A 15,581-nucleotide genomic window follows, 5' to 3' on the forward strand; every position below is an offset into this window, starting at 1 on the left:
AACCCAAGATTGGTCTCTCTATCTGTGTGTATGTGTGTGTGTGTGTGTGTGTGTGTGTGTGTGTGTGTGTGTGTGTGTGTGTGTGTGTGTGTGTGCACTCACAATGTGGGTATGTGATGGGGTATATGATTTGAAGGGTTATTTCCCCATAGGAACAGAGTCAGGGTCTGTAACAATGTGACAGAGACTCTCATATTTACAACCATGTAGATACAAAACTCACACTTCCCCCTCTAATATCTCTTCCTCTTTCTCTACTTCCCTTCCTTGCTTTCTCTCTCTCTCTCTCTCTCTCTGTCTTTATTGCCCCCATACTCTCTCTCTTTACCATTCCCCATTGTCTCTCTCTCTCCTTACCGTTCCCCATTGTCTCTCTCTCTCTTTGCCGTTCCCCATTGTCTCTCTCTCTCTTTACCGTTCCCCATTGTCTCTCTCTCTCTTTGCCGCTCCCCATTGTCTCTCTCTCTCTTTGCCGCTCCCCATTGTCTCTCTCTCTCTTTGCCGCTCCCCATTGTCTCTCTCTCTCTTTGCCGTTCCCCATTGTCTCTCTCTCTCTTTGCCGCTCCCCATTGTCTCTCTCTCTCTTTGCCGCTCCCCATTGTCTCTCTCTCTCTCTTTGCCGTTCCCCATTGTCTCTCTCTCTCTCTTTGCCGCTCCCCATTGTCTCTCTCTCTCTCTTTGCCGCTCCCCATTGTCTCTCTCTCTCTTTGCCGTTCCCCATTGTCTCTCTCTCTCTCTTTGCCGTTCCCCATTGTCTCTCTCTCTCTTTGCCGTTCCCCATTGTCTCTCTCTCTCTTTGCCGCTCCCCATTGTCTCTCTCTCTCTCTTTGCCGCTCCTCATTGTCTCTCTCTCTCTTTGCCGTTCCCCATTGTCTCTCTCTCTCTCTTTGCCTCTCCCCATTGTCTCTCTCTCTCTCTTTGCCGCTCCCCATTGTCTCTCTCTCTCTCTTTGCCGCTCCCCATTGTCTCTCTCTCTCTTTGCCGCTCCCCATTGTCTCTCTCTCTCTTTGCCGTTCCCCATTGTCTCTCTCTCTCTTTGCCGCTCCCCATTGTCTCTCTCTCTCTTTGCCGCTCCCCATTGTCTCTCTCTCTCTCTTTGCCGTTCCCCATTGTCTCTCTCTCTCTCTTTGCCGCTCCCCATTGTCTCTCTCTCTCTCTTTGCCGCTCCCCATTGTCTCTCTCTCTCTTTGCCGTTCCCCATTGTCTCTCTCTCTCTCTTTGCCGTTCCCCATTGTCTCTCTCTCTCTTTGCCGTTCCCCATTGTCTCTCTCTCTCTTTGCCGCTCCCCATTGTCTCTCTCTCTCTCTTTGCCGCTCCTCATTGTCTCTCTCTCTCTTTGCCGTTCCCCATTGTCTCTCTCTCTCTCTTTGCCTCTCCCCATTGTCTCTCTCTCTCTCTTTGCCGCTCCCCATTGTCTCTCTCTCTCTCTTTGCCGCTCCCCATTGTCTCTCTCTCTCTTTGCCGCTCCCCATTGTCTCTCTCTCTCTTTGCCGTTCCCCATTGTCTCTCTCTCTCTCTTTGCCGCTCCCCATTGTCTCTCTCTCTCTTTGCCGCTCCCCATTGTCTCTCTCTCTCTTTGCCGCTCCCCATTGTCTCTCTCTCTCTCTCCCTCTTTATCGCCCCCATTCTCTCTCTCATATCCTTTGAGTTATGTGGGATTCATCCTACCCAATAACACCATCAGAGCAGGGAAGCCGTTCATTACATGTCCCTGCGGATGTCTGTGGGAGAGCAGGGAGACAAGGGATCTTAGAGAGAGAGATGGCAGTGTCATTTCATTGGGAAAGATGGCTGTATGTGCAGTTCAACAGACAGCTCATGCAAGACAGGGCTAATAAACACCACTGCTTGCTGTCTGTCTGGGCCAATACATCTGATGCTTCACTCCCACACTGAACAGGTCCCACTGTCTCAACATACTGTACAATACACACTCCGGCTGCTTAGAACAAATGGAAGACAAGAGCTAGGAGTTTTTTTTCAATTGTTTAAGCACAATTCTGAAAACAGGGCCCGGTTTGTCAAAACACGACACACAATTAGCACAACACTTCAGATCATTTGCAAAATGGAACACTTTTGTCAAAACTAAACACGACTTCATAAAAATTTTATTTTGTTACCATACGATACCCACACATTTCATATGACTTCAATCTTTTTGAACCAGTTACACACTGCTGTTGCTAACCTAAAACACTTTTAGCAAGTCTAATTGTCAGTGATAAGAATACTGTAAATGAAGTACACAGAGAAAGTGCAACTATACAAACACTACACAAGACCAATGCTGCAGACTGAGGAAAACATCATTTATTTCTCTCCATATACCCACATCAGTCAACATGTCAACATGGAGAATCACAACAAAACATGTCCCCGTTTTCATGCTACTACAGTAGTGTGCATAACACTGTTAGCTCAGCAAACAGACAAACGTAAAACACTGTATCCAGTACAGGTTACAATTACAGTAAATAACAACAAACAAAACATCATCTGAAAAAAACTGACAATATTGTACAGAAAATATACTATACATTATCTCTTCGCCTAGCTGGATCTGGCCAGAGAATTTCATCAACAACACAAGCAATATCGTCATTAGCAAGACAACGCGGGAAGAACCATCTTGAATGTCGAATCCATCCTTGCACAGCTGCGGCATCGACTTGGTCACAGGCGTCCTCCATGGCCTGAATGAGGGGTACCTGAGCCTGGGGCTGGAGATCGTAAACCTTCCTGGCCTGAATGAGGGGTACCTGAGCCTGGGGCTGGAGATCGTAAACCTTCCTGGCCTGAATGAGGGGTACCTGAGCCTGGGGCTGGAGATCGTAAACCTTCCTGGCCTGAATGAGGGGTACCTGAGCCTGGGGCTGGAGATCGTAAACCTTCCTGGCCTGAATGAGGGGTACCTGAGCCTGGGGCTGGAGATCGTAAACCTTCCTGGCCTGAATGAGGGGTACCTGAGCCTGGGGCTGGAGATCGTAAACCTTCCTGGCCTGAATGAGGGGTACCTGAGCCTGGGGCTGGAGATCGTAAACCTTCCTGGCCTGAATGAGGGGTACCTGAGCCTGGGGCTGGAGATCGTAAACCTTCCACCGCCATGCAGAGAAAACTATTCGATAGGGTTTAGAAACAGAGTATGGTGGGAGGTATAGTACTGTCAACTGTGGATGGTGTTGAAACCAGTTCTGGACCAAAGCAGAGTGGTGGAATGACACATTGTCCCAGATGACCATGTATTGCATCTGGTGCATTTCATTACCTGCTGTGACGATGTAGTGCAATCGGTCCAAAAATGCAAGAATGTGAGGTGTGTCGTAAGGGCCCATTTTGGCATGACGGAGGACAACCCCATGCTGTGAAATGGCAGCGCAAAGGGTGATGTTACCCCCACGTTGCCCTGGGACTTTGATTATAGCCCTGTGGCCAATGATATTTTTGCCTCTCCTTCTTGCTTTTGTGAGGTTGAACCCTGCCTCATCAACATATATGAATTCATGCAGGATTTCCTCAGCATCCATCTGCAAAACTCCCTGAAATACAGTGAAAGACAAGATTGTGTAGTTCAGGAAAGAAATAGTATACAGTCAATGTAAAAAAGTCATGTGTGCAGTATGCAACATCACAGTGCTAAAGTGAACAATACAAACCTCCACATACTCATGCCGCAGCCGTTTGACCCTCTCTGAACTCCGCTCAAAAGGCACTCGATAAAGTTGTTTCATTTGAACCTAATGTCTTTTCAGGATGTGTGCCAGTGTTGACTGAGAGACCTGATGGACATTATTGAAAATGGCATGGTCACCGATAATGTTGGCTTGTAGTTCTGAGCCTGATGGACATTATTGAAAATGGCATGGTCACCGATAATGTTGGCTTGTAGTTGTCTGAACCTGACGGACATTATTGAAAATGGCATGGTCACTGATAATGTTGGCTTGTAGTTCTCGGAGCCTGATAGCATTATTGGCCAAAACCAAGTTAATTATCTCTCTTGTTCTTGCGTGAATATGGGCCCCCTTCCTCCTTGTCGTTCCCAACCCTCAATCCTATGTAGAGAATAATACATGTAACTTACTGTACAATGTCACAGGAAGGGGTATGACAAGTGCTGATATGGTGCTGACAATAAGCGGCTGATTACTGTAACTGTAGACAGATCTTTAACCTGTTTTCCTGTCGAAAAGTCCTTATGACAGATGCCACTGTATATCTGCTAAGATTTGGCTGAACTCTCAGTCCAGCCTCCCTCAGCGTCAATCCGTGGTTCACAACATGGTCCACTAGTGTTGCACGAATGTCATTTGATAAGTTTGGTCCTCTTTTCCTTTGTGCACGTTCTCCTCCTGCTTCAGGTCTTCCTCTGGCTCGGCCTCTGCCTCTTCCTCCTCTACCTCCTTCTCCTCCTCTGTGTACTCCTCCTCTCACCCTCACTCTTCTTCTGACTCCTTCCATTTTGGTTGAAAGCAGGTTTATCTACCTGCTGCATTTTTATAGTGCTTAAACCTGATTGGTGTGTCTACAATTTAGCAATCATGTGTTTGTGCACCTGATGGCTGTGTTTAGCAACTTCTTATGGCTGGGGGGCAGTATTGAGTAGCTTGGATGAATAAGGTGCCTAAAGTAAATGGCCTGCTCCTCAGTCTCAGTTGCTAATATATGCATAGTATTATTAGTATTGGATAGAAAACACTCTAAGGTTTCTAAAACTGTTTGAATGATGGCTGTGAGTATAACATAACTCATATGGCAGGCAAAATCCTGAGTTGAAATCAAAACAGGAAGTGAGAAATCTGGGCTTTGTATGTATTCACCAGAGTCCCCAATGAAATCCCCTTGAGATATTAATTTTTAATGATGTTGCACTGCATAGGGGTTCCACTAGATGTCAACCAATAATAGAAATTGTAATGAGATTTCTATGGTGTTGTGGGAGTGAATGATAGCAGAATGCATCAGGTGTCTCTCAAGCAGCTATTTTCAACAAAAGAAGGTATTTGGACATAAATAACAGATATTATCGAACAAAACAAACATTTATTGTGGACCTGGGATTCCTGGAGTGCTTTCTGATGTAGATCATCAAAGGTAAGGGAATATTTATCATGTAATTTCTTGTTTATGTTGACGCCATCGTTGCGGCTGTGGTGATTTTTACTTCTGAGCGCCGTCTCAGATTATTGCATAGGTTTCTTTTTCCCTAAAGTTTTTTTGAAATCTGACACAGCGGTTGCATTAAGGAGAGGTATATCTATAATTCCATGTGTATAACTTGTATTATCAACTACATTTATGATGAGTATTTCTGTTGAATCGATGTGGCTATGCAAAATCACTGGATGTTTTTGGAACTAGTGAATGTAACGCGCCAATGTAAACTCAGATTTTTTTTATATAAATATGAACTTTATCAAACAAAACATTCATATATTATGTAACATGAAGTCCTATGAGTGTCATCTGAGGAAGATTATCAAAGGTTAGTGATGAATTTTCTCGATTTGTGCTTTTTGTCTCTTTCTCTTTGGCTTGTAAAATTGGCTGTGTATTTTAGTGAGTTGTTGGTGACCTAACATAATCGTTTGTGGTGCTTTCCCCGTAAATCCTATTTGAAATCGGACACGGTGGTGGGATTAACAACAAGACTACCTTGAAAATAATATAAAATACATGTATGTTTGAGGAATTTTAATTATGAGATTTCTGTTCTTTTGAATATGGCGCCCTGCACTTTCACTGGTTGTTTTCATATCATCCCGTTAACGGGATTGCAGCCATAAGAAGTGTAACAGATTGGCTCATAGAAGTGGTAATTTGACAGTCAGTGCTTTGGAATTGCAAGGAAGTGACATCATGATATACTTCTGTGTCTGATGTATACAAGTGTGTTTAGGGTTTTGCAAATCACTGTGTGTAATGTTTTGCAAATAGTGTGAAGCTGACAATGTGCTTACAGTTGTGCAAATCTAGCCTTGTGTTTTGCTCCCTGAGTGTAAGGTTTTGCTAATTGTGGGAAAAGTTCAATTTTAGTGTGTAAGCAATCGTAAAAAAAACTGTAACCAGTCCTCATCACACCAGATATGTACCAGAGGGGAATAAAGAGCCACTGTGGCTTTTACCAACTCTAGCCATTAGGAAGTGCCACTGAGAATCTCCCAGGTGCCATTAGGGCTCTTGTGTTGCTCTGCTAACGCTCTACATCGATCAATGGAAAAATCATTGCAGCTCTAGTGGCCTCTTTATACCATGAAACAAGTGAGACTGTGGCTTTGGGATGAGGGAACAGCATAATATATTGCCACAAGGAAGTCAAGCCAGTTGGTGCAGAAGGCCAAAGGATGGTTTCATTTGTCACTGACTAGAGTTCTGTTCAATTCTTGGTAAGAAAGAAAGAGAGAGCAGCAATGATCAGGGTTCACAGGATGACAGAATGAACACAAGATAAGTTCATTAACACTCCACATTCGCATTCCAAAATAATACTTCAATACACGCTCACAGCTGTAATACACATACTGCGCAAACGGCAGGACTTCAGGTTTCTGATTTTCCAGAATAAAATAAAAATGTTTCACTGTGTTCAGACCACATAATATGGCAACACTATGTGATTTGGCAACAATATGTGACTATGCAGATATACTAATCACGATATTTCTCATTGTTTGTCTGCAAAATTTCAATCTAACCTTCATGAGACAAAGGTCAATAGTTACTGCTCTGGAATTCGATGGTTCCACTGGTGCCAATGACACTCATAGTGCCACCAACTGACTTTATATTCACACAGCTTCTACGGACAAATACACAAGGTTTACATACCACATTTCATGGCCTCGTGTCAACGGGTTCAGTTCTTATAGCCCTGGTGTGATATGGTACCATCTAGTGGTGTAGAGCGGCCGACTTTGAATGCAGAAACTAATCATTCTCAAATTCATTAGAGGATAATTAATTGAGTTTATGTACCAAATCTGGAGCCAATCTGACTCATGGTTCATGAGAAGAAGATGTTTTAAGCATTTTTATGATTAGCATATGTGCTAACATGCATCTATAGGTACATTGCGGCCATATTTGTCTCAAAACCTGTAAAGACTGATGTAATAAGTCTAAATACCAAATCTGGAGTGAATGTGCCATATGGTTCATGAGGAGATGATGATTGCAGATGATTTTGAGCATTAGTGTTACCTTGTTTTTCTAGATATCAATAGCACATTCAGTGAGGTTCATCTTAGGGACGTCCAGGATAGTGATGACCAGTTTCGAGGTGATAGGCTATTGCGGGGTGGAATTAAAGTGTAAAATGTGATTTTTGATTTGGTAATAACAAAAGGTTTAAGATGGAGGAAAATCTGTCCTGACGGATGTTATGGACACGTTTGTTCAGCACGAGGAAAGACACTGACGTACAAAGATCAGAGTCTCTTGGTCCAACAGATTACAAAAAAGTGACCGATCTTTGTTATTTGAGCATGTCAAGGAAAAAACATATCTAAGAACAACACAGCCTTGTTGTGACCCCCCCCCCCCCAAATGTAAATAGAATAAAAAGACAGCCAGAACAAAAAATCACTGAAGAGAGAGGCAGATAGTTAGTGCTAGAAAAAGAGAGAGAGAGAGAGAGAGCTCTCCCAGCGGAGCTCTTAACTGGGCAGCAGAGAGAGAGAGAGACATGATTGTTGGGGAGGCTGTGTCGCGCTGAGCTTTCAATCCCAGGCAAGCCTGTTACAGATGGCCATTATGTCACAACTCACTCTTCCCCAGAGCAGAGCAACCCTGGAGAGTCACTAGAGGCGAGAGGGTGTGACTGGGAGGCAGCAGGACCAGAGGAGAGAGGGGATGGCTGGGAGGCAGCAGGACCAGAGGAGAGAGGGGATGGCTGGGAGGCAGTAGGACCAGAGGGGATGGCTGGGAGAAAGCACGACCAGGGGGGAGAGGGGAGGCAGAAGGACATTTCCCAGACAGACTGAGGCTGGCATGTCAACGCATATGCCCACAGTTAAACTGTTCCGTTTATTCAGTTTGTAGTTCTTAGTTGATCTCAGTGCAGGCACACATGCTATTTTCCAAATGACCGTCTACCTATATGTTTACCAAAATGGTTCCCTCAAGCTAGTTAGCCGTTTTACAAGCTCCCCTTAATACTCCATCCATGGCTGTCTCACGAAGACATATGCGTGCACACACACATTTGAATGGGCACAATGACATTGATGTGAATGTCAACCAGACAGCGGACTATACAGTGCAGAATCATAACACTGACTCCTTGTACTCCATGTCACAGGATACTGCAGCCATGCATTACATTACCATGAACACATGGACTTCTCTCTCTCTCTTTCATACACACATACACGGACACCAGAGGAGACTGCTGAGGGGAGAACGGCTCATAATAATGGCTAGAATGGAGTGAATGGAATGGTATCAAACACATGGAAACCAGGTGTTTGATGTGTTCGATACCATTATCATGTGTTCCATTCCTATGAGCCCATCCTCCCCAATTAAGGTGCCACCGGCCTCCCGTGACACACATGCTTTTTCATCCTAGTTAATGATCTGGTAGCATACGGGTAGGGGTGACAACCTCAGTACCACAGCAAACATGTTACACTCTCATCACTGTAACAGATCCATGCTAGTTTCATTCATTAGACAGGGTAACACACACACACACACACACACACACACACACACACACACACACACAGACACACACCGTACCCTCTACCCACAATATTCTCCTTTTACCCCTGGCTCTGTCTAATTGAATCTCATGCATCAATACCCTTTAATTAATATGATTGGCTGAGGGATTTTCTTGCTGTTTCCTTTTGTTTCCTTCTCACTGCTGTCACCCACAATGTGAGCCAATTAACCCACCTCCCTTGTTGGCACCTAATATGCTGAGCCATCACTATTGCATCACTATTCCAGTCCAGGGTGAGGGCAGTCATACAGAGCATGTGCCATCATCAACCATGGATGCCAGTCAGTGGAACCCTTTTGTGTGTGTGTGTGTGTGTGTGTGTGTGCGTGTGTGCATGTGTGTGTTTGTGTCTTTGTTTCTGTGTATGTGTGTGTGTTGGTGTGCGCGTGTGTGCGCTTGTATGAGTGCATGTGTGTATGTGGTGTGTGTGTGTGTGTATGTCTTTGTGTGTGTGCCTGTGTATATGTTAGTGAGTGTGTCTGCAATGCTCTGTTAGTCTATTGCTCCCTGGGAACTGTAGCTTGCTGGGGTTATCTGTGACTTACCTCATCTTGATAAGTGTGGAGAGTAATCACAAGCACTGCTTGACTTAGCAGCCAAGGGCATTTCTCATTCTGCTCTGTGACCGGGCTAAACTGCAGGGGCTTCCCTCTCCTTTCATTAGAAGGACTCTCTGCCTCTCCCCTCCCCTCTTGTCATTTGTCCTCGCTCTCTGCCTTCCTCTTTCAACCAGATTGTGAGGGAATTGTATGTGTGCGTGTGAGAGAGAGAGAGCAGTTTGTCTCTGGTGGTGTTCAATCCCTCCAAACAGAGCCATGAATTCTGGAGTATCGCTAGTAATTATCGATGCTACGTGGGACGTGGAGAGAGAGAGATAGAAAGAGAGCGAGAGATAACAATAGGGAGGCAGGGATGAGGATAGACAAGAAGCTGAAAGATAGAGGACAGAGAAGAGGAGGAGGAGAGAGAGAAGGATGCGGATGTGATATGAGGAAGGTTGAAACAGTAGAAGGAAGAGAACGGGAAAGAGAGAGGAAAAGAGGCACATTGGGTAAATCATGCAGTAGTAGCATGAGAAGGGTGTTTAATGACCTCTTCATCTCCCAATCAAACACTACTCTCTCACTTTCAATTATACCACGGTAAAACGGTTACCCATGTCAAACACCCAGCAGCCAGCCAGCCAGGCGAGAGTTACTGCTACTTATTAATGACATTGACAAGGACATGTCAAACACCCAGCAGCCAGCCAGCCAGGCGAGAGTTACTGCTACTTATTAATGACATTGACAAGGACATGTCAAACACCCAGCAGCCAGCCAGCCAGGCGAGAGTTACTGCTACTTATTAATGACATTGACAAGGACATGTCAAACACACAGCGACGCAAATAGAGCTCCCACTGACTGATTCCCTAGTTGACACACATTAAACATTCACATATTTCATATCTGCCTCATTGGCATCATGACAGATCTGTGTCATTTGTAATTAGCAATATAGACTGTCTGAGGAGCTGTCAGCTCAGAAAGAAAGGGAGCACCATAGTGCGCCCCAAGGAATGCTCTTACTACAGTACCTCCATACACCGCAAGGACTGCTCTTACTACAGTACCTCCATACACCGCAAGGACTGCTCTTACTACCTCCATACACCATGGTTTCTTCCCTCCTAGCTGCAGACTCCAAAGCCTCTGCCCTGCTTACTTGGAGGAATAAGGACCAGAGGCAGGTGAAGAAACTAATGCAAAGCAGCAAGAGTGCTGTTCATCATCACACACACTACTCACTCTCCCTTCAGTCCTATCCAACAGCTTCCCATGACCCTCAAACCCTCATCCACCATGTCTTTCCCATGAACCCTTCAACACACACACACACACACACACACACACACACACACACACGTCTGCACTCTCACACAAGTTCAGCCAGGCACCTCTGTTTGATTTACCAGAGAAGACAAACACTGTCCCATGAGGGTTCATCCTCACTGCAGAAAGAGGGGTTTCCTCCCCCTACAGCAGTGCACAGCGTGGCATGCAAGGGGAACAATCTGTCAACTGGAGAACTGGGTCATGATGTTTAAACCAGAAGATAATTCTTATTGGCCAGTGTATATAGTAGATTATAAACTGGGTAGTTTGGGTTCTGGATACTGATAGGCTAAAAAAGCATTCCAGCCGTGTGCATATCAGACAATATACCACGGGTATGACACAAACATGCTTGTTTCCCATTCTATTTATGTTGGTAACCAGTTTAATAGCAGTAAGGCACCTCAGGGTTGTGCCTCACGTTGTGTCAAAGAATATCCTTTAGCCATGGTATATGTAAGCAATAAGGCCCGAGGAGGTGTGGTATATGGCCAATATACCACGACTAAGGGCTGTTCTTAAGCACTACGCAACACGGAGTGTCGACTAAGGGCTGTTCTTAAGCAAGACGCAACACGGAGTGTCTGGACACGGCCGTTAGCCGTGGTATATTTAAGCAATAAGGCCTGAGGAGGTGTGGTATATGGCCAATATACCACGGCTAAGGGCTGTTCTTAAGCACTACGCAACACGGAGTGTCTGGACACAGACCTTAGCCGTGGTATACTGGCCGTACATCACAAACCCCTGAGGTGACTTATTGCTATTATAAACTGGTTACCAAGGTAATTAAAGTAAAAATAAATGTTTTGTCATACCCGTGGTATACTGTCTGATATACCACGCTGTCAGCCAATCAGCACTCAGGGCTCGAACCACCCAGTTTATAATTAAGCAATAAGGCATAAGAACTAATAAGGCATGAGAACCTGGTAATTATCGTGTGAATAATTCCTGACTAACAGCTGGTCATAGAAACAGCACATAGGTGTCAAACACTGATCTGTTTCACCTGTCTTCACCCCCCTGATTTGTTTCACCTGTCTTGTCTCCATACCCCTCCAGGTATCGCCCATCTTCCCCATTATCCCCTGTTCATTTATACCTGTGTTCTCTGTTTGTCTGTTGCCAGTTCGTTTTGTTCATTCATACCTACCAGCGTTTTCCCCTGTTTTCAAGTTTTCCAGGTTTTGAGGTTTCTGCCTGCCCTGACCCTGCCTACCGTCCAGTACATTTGCCTCACTACCCTGACCCTGACCCTGAGCTGCCGTCCTGTATCTTTGACTGCCAGTGTTAGATTTAATAAACTTCTGTTACTTTGACATTGTGTGCACCTGGGTCTTACCTTCAAACCTGTTAGTACGAATTGGCCATGACCGCAGACCAGGTCAGCTGCGCAACGCCACCTCCTCCCAAGGAGCCACCATCGGGAGGCATGAGGAACTGCTTCGTGGCCTTATGGAGGGGGTCCAAATGTTGGCTGAATGCCATGATCGGGGATTGGACAAGTTGCTGGAGCAATTCCGCGGGTTGTCTGAGAGGCAGCTTACAACGGTGGTACATCGATCTCTCCACCTTCTCGGGAGCCCCGCTTACCCCCCCACTCAGCCCCTGGACGGGCGCTCTATTCAATTCATGCTCATCAAGTCTCCTCAGATTCCCGTGGTTTTAGGATTCTCCTGGCTCCAATGACACAATCCCCTCATCAACTGGTCTACTGGTGCCATCATGGGCTGGAGTCCCTTCTGCCCCGGGATGTCTTCCTGGGGTCTCGGAAGGTGCCCTGGACCTCTCCTCCATTCCCGCAGAGTACCAGGACCTTCCCACATCTCCCTGGACTTTGTCATGGCTCTTCCCCCATCTGATGGCAACACCACCATCCTGACTTTTGTGGATCGGTTTTCCAAAGTCGCCCACTTCATTCCTCTCCCCAAACTACCCTCTGCCACGGAGACGGCCCAGCTCATGGTACATCACGTCTTCCGGATCCATAGACTACCGGTCGACATGGTCTCTCATCTCAGTTGTGGAAGGTGTTCCGCACCCTCATTGGGTCATCTTCCAGCCTGTCCTCTGGAAATTGATATGCTGGCCTACAAAAGGGGGGCAGGCAGCCAGTTGCCCATTCCTGGTTTAGACAAACCCCAACTGTTGCAAATGCTAGCCTAGTAGCATGGGGAAATATTATCTAGATGCTTTTTTTCAGGGGAGATTAATTTTAATAAATGACTGGCTGTGCTGTGGGACAGTGGATGCACATTGAAAAATCTAATGGAGCTACTAACAGGCATTACCCGGAGAATGCAGCAGTTGTGGTGCTATAACTCCCTGCTATCAACCAATCAGCATCCAGGATCCAAACAACCAGTGTTATAGTGGACATCAAAAATGGCTTGTTTGAGCCCTGAATTCTGATTGGCTGAAGGCTGTGGTATATCAGACCGTATACCATGGGTATGACACAACCTTATTTGTTTACTGTTCTAATTACGTTGATAACGAGTTTATAAACTGAAATGTGTCTTCTGCATTTAACCAAACCCCTCTGAATCAGAGAGGTGAGGCTGCCTTATTCGATGTCCACAGCCCAGAGGAAGCAGTTAACTGCCCTGATCAAGGACAGAAGAGCAATTTTTCCCACCCTGCCAGTTCAAGGATAAGAACCAGCAATCTTAGCCACTAGGCTACTTGCCACCCTTTTGTTATTGTAAAATGGACTACAAAGTAATAGGATCATTTTGTTCATAAAGTCAATCTCGTCCAAAACTGAAATGTGCGAGATGATTAGGAGAAAATGGTATGACACAGAATTTAAGGAATATGTCTGCTGTCAATACAGTCCCAAAAGGTTTTACATGTCGACAGTCAAGTTTGCATCATCATGAGGATGTGGCAAGTGATACTTTGTTCCTTGAAAGTCCAATATCTTGAAAACGTGGCTGCTGACAGATTTTCTTTTTTTTTTGTAGCCCTTTACACTCATACCTGTATATGGGTTGAAAATGGCAGATTTGGACACTGGTAAGCATCTAAATTAAAACGTAGTGGCTGTACATGCTTTAAATTACAGTCAGAGCTCAGGCTCTGTGCTTCACAGCGCTGTACGGGATTTGACTGACAGCCTTTCAGAACTTGAGCACCATATGTGACAAGAAGTTGGCCAACTTTTGCAATTTTTAGGTTGTCAGACTGAAAGAAACACTGTAAATTAAGAGGATTTGGTGTATTTTGAAACACAACACTTTGAGGATTATGATACATACTGCTTTAAAGTCCTACATGCAAGCCAAACATCAATGAGTCCAAATGTGCAGTTCACATTTCCATATCATAAAACTCAAGTCATATTCAGTGTCAACATTTATGATCACTATGTTTGATGCACAGTTACAAGATGACATGGCGACATACCATGAGTTGTTCTGAACAAACAGAATGAGCCTATGTTTGTCTACCGTAAAGAAAATTTGGAACATTAAAAACTGTAATATCCTATGTTTCACCGAGTCCTGGCTGAATGACGACATGGATAATAAAGGGGTGGTGGGATTTTCCATGCACAGAGAAGCTACGTCTGGTAAGACGAGGGGCGGGTTTGTGTCTATTTGTCAATAACAGCTGGTGCGTGATGTCTAATATTAAAGAAGTCTCGAGGTATTGCTTGCCTGAGGTAGAGTACCTTATGATAAGCTGTAGACCACACTATCTGCCAAGAGAGTTCTCATCTATATTATTTGTAGCTGTCTATTTACCACCACAAACCGATGCTGGCACTAAGACCATACTCAACCAGCTGCATAAGGCCAGAAGGAAACAAGAAAATGCTCATTCAGAAGCGGCGCTCCTAGTGGCCGGGGACTTTAATGCAGGCAAACTTAAATCCGTCTTACCTCATTTCTACCAGCATGTCACATGTGCAACCAAAGGAAGAAAACTCTAGACCACCTTTACTCCACACATAGAGATGCATACCAAGCTCTCCCCCACCTTCCATTAGGCAAATCTGACCATAATTCTATCCTCCTTCGTGCTAACAAGCAAAAACTAAAGCAGGAAGTACCAGTGACTTGCTAGCACAGACTGGAATATGTTCCGGGGTTCATCAAATGGTATTGAATAGTATACCACCTCAGTCATCAGCTTCATCAATAAGTGCATTGACAACGTCATCCCACAGTGGCCGTATGTATATATTCCAACCAGAAGCCATGGATTACATCCTCATCGAGCTAAATACTAGAGCTGGCGCTTTCAAGGAGCGGGACACTAATCCAGACACTTATAAGAAATCCTGCTATGCCCTCATACAAACCACCAAACAAGCAAAGCGTTAATACAAGATTAAGATTGCATCCTACTACACCGGCTCTGACATTCATCGGATGTGGCAGGGCTTGAAAACTATTACAGACTACAAAGGGAAACCCAGCCGCGAGCTGCCCAGTGACAGGATCCTACCAGGCGAGTTAAATGCCTTTTATGTTAGTTTTGAGGCAAGCGACACTGAAGCATGCATGAGAGCACCAGCTGTTCTGGACGACTATGTGATAACGCTCTTGGTAGCCGGTACTCCCCGTTCACCCACAACTGCGTGGTCAAACATGACTCCAACACCATCATTAAGTTTGCTGATGACACAACAGTGGTAGGCCTGATCATCGACAACGATGAAACAGCCTATAGGGAGGAGGTTAGAGACCTGGTAGTGTGGTGCCAGGACAACAACCTCTCTCTTAATGTGAGCAAGACAAAGGAGCTGATCGTGGACCAGTGGAGAATCCTCAGAGGAGGAAGGGGAAGACTATCCTCCTCAGTGAAATTTCATAAAAATGTAAATAGTGAAACATTAAAGTTATCCTTTTTAGGGGATAAAACTATATTAAATATGTTCATGTGTCACAAAATAATTGATTAAATAACACTTTTTTTGCAATGAAGGTCTACAGTAACTTTAACAGCACTGTCTGGGGTAGCAC

General features: G+C 45.0%; 1 protein-coding gene across 1 annotated transcript in view; it reads right to left on the minus strand.

Annotated features, from left to right (window-relative positions):
- Positions 1 to 15,581, minus strand: part of LOC110533935 (fibroblast growth factor 11-like) — a 59,733-nt gene that overhangs the window by 22,747 nt on the left and 21,405 nt on the right. The gene's annotated exons all lie outside the window — the stretch shown is intronic.

This window comes from Oncorhynchus mykiss, chromosome 10, assembly GCF_057628025.1.
Source record: "Oncorhynchus mykiss isolate SJ-2025 chromosome 10, ASM5762802v1, whole genome shotgun sequence".
NCBI lineage: Eukaryota > Metazoa > Chordata > Actinopteri > Salmoniformes > Salmonidae > Oncorhynchus > Oncorhynchus mykiss.